At 31.3% G+C, this 2,500-nt stretch overlaps 1 protein-coding gene across 1 annotated transcript in view; it reads right to left on the reverse strand.

The window, feature by feature from the left end:
• LOC113806784 (endothelial transcription factor GATA-2-like) overlaps window positions 1–2,500 on the reverse strand; it is a gene marked incomplete in the record, with an annotated part of 63,375 nt that overhangs the window by 59,866 nt on the left and 1,009 nt on the right.

Consider the following 2,500-nt stretch of genomic DNA (forward strand, 5'->3'; position numbering starts at 1 on the left):
TTTACTTTGATAAAAATTACAATGATAATGATGATAATAATATGGAAAATAATAATAATTACAATTATGATAATGATAGGGTAATACTATTATTAGTCTTTTTCTTTTGTTAAAATTACTACTACATTACTATTATTATAATTCTTATCAATACAATGACGATAATAATAATGACTACAACAATAACAACAATGACAGAGATGATGCTAATACTGCTATCACTACTACTACTAATAATAATGATTATAATAATAATAAAAATTGTATTAAAATCAAAAGCAGCAACAAGAACGACAACAATAGTAACAAAAATTATAATGGAAATAATAATAGCAACAGAAACGACAACAATAATGATGATAATAATAATAAAAATAGTAACAATAATGATAATAATGATGATAATGATAGTGATAGGGATAATAACAATAACAATAATAATAGTAATAATATTAATGATTATGATAATAACAATAATAATGATAATAACAAAAATAATGATAATAATGATGATAATAAAGATAATAATGCTAGGTTTATTGCTAATGATAACAATAATAGTATTGATGATGAAAGTAATGATGATAATGATAATGGTCAGAATGACAGTAATGATAATAATGTTAATCATCATTATCATAATTTCATTATCATTATCACTATGTTTTATCTTTATTTTTACCATTATCTTGTTATATCTATTATAATTATGATCATTATAATTATCATTATTATCATTGTTATCATTATCATCATTGTCATTACCATCATTGTCATTATCGTTATTTTCTCTATCATTGTTAATATAATCCTCCTCCTCATCATTGTTTTTGCCATTATTGTCCTTACTGTCTTCGTTTTTGTTATTATCATTATTATTATCGTTATCAATATTATCAGTAGTAGTAGTAGTTGCTGTAGTAGTAGAAGTAATAACTTTATTATCATTATCATTATTATTACTATTATTATCATCCTCTTCAACTTCATTGTTATTATTATTGTCGCCATTATTGTTTATTTCTTACTTTTAAAATTATTATCATTTTCGTTATGATCAATATCACTAACGTCTTTTTTTATTAATGTTATCATTATGATCAAAATTCTTATTTTTTTGTTAATAGTAGTTATATTTCTATTGCATAACATTAACATTTATCTAAAAAATATATTGTAGTCAAAATATGGTTATTCTCAAGATCATCATTTAGTCTTAGTAGCATCCATTTTCCGCAGTATTAAATGCATATTTCAATGTATAATGGATATGATAATGATATGATAATAGATTATCAAGATGTCAGAATTAACTCGGAAAATTGTTATAATAAACTGTAATTGTTTCCAATAATCTGATGTAACGTCTAAATATGCAAATCTGTGATAAAGTCGATAAAAATGAGTCCATAATGCAAGTGTAATAACTAATATGATATGTTTCACTATATATGTATGATAATATATTCCCTTTATTGTGAATAACCATGCTTATGTTACCATAGTGATAATTGCTTCATGGTGATATATATGATGAATGCAGTAATTCCCTCATATATATTACATATCTTAACTACTTGCAAATAAAAAGTTTATGAGAATTCATGAGTTTAGCTCTTACTATCACCAAGCTATGACGGATTATACAGTAGTAGGCACCTCAGTGCTTCAGTGATTTCTATGCTGAAAAGGCAAATGCAAAGAGCTTCCTGTGGCCAGAAGTTAGTTCAAGGTGATTGCTCATTATCCTCAGTCATCGGTAACCAAACACATGCAAACACACACATACACGCACACACACACACACATACATACACACAGACACACACACACACATACACACAAATGCATAGGTCAGACATGTTGCTACGATCGCCATCCGCTGATTTATTTTCCTCCATGTGGCAGACATCGTCAGCGGCGCCAATGAGGTGAGGTTTAATTACATAACGCTATTGATGGATCGCTTGAGGAGAGGGACCTATCAAGTGTTCTGGCCGACCGACGTATTAATCCCTCCGCTAATGGCCGAAGTTTGTCCTCGGTGATGTGGGGAAGAGGAAAGAATAATACACGATTGAGGGAAAGACATTGGGCGAGGAGTAAGGCCTGGGTTCGAGTGCGTGCACGTGTGCCTTGGCAGTTCAAGCGAGGTGTGTGTAATGTAAAGTACTGGCTTCGTTCAGGTTCTGTCGACGCGAAGGGACTGTCTCTCCACATGGCGAGCTACACCTGCGCCTACGCGACCTCCGGCTACGCGTGATGATGTAGTTAAAATCCTTTTAACAAATCACAGCCGGATGACGGGGTGAACGCAGGACCCCGTCATCTGTTCCTGAATCTTTCCGACGTCCTTCAAATAAATTCCGCTCCGTTCTGATAACGATGACAGCTTCATCGGAGTTTTTCCCGGGCGCAACATCCGCTGTTATTCATCTGAACTCATTTGTATTCGTCATTTGAAAATAATAAGAATCGCCAAAAGAACACGATTATGCGC

This window comes from Penaeus vannamei, chromosome 6 (assembly GCF_042767895.1).
Source record: "Penaeus vannamei isolate JL-2024 chromosome 6, ASM4276789v1, whole genome shotgun sequence".
Taxonomy (NCBI): domain Eukaryota; kingdom Metazoa; phylum Arthropoda; class Malacostraca; order Decapoda; family Penaeidae; genus Penaeus; species Penaeus vannamei.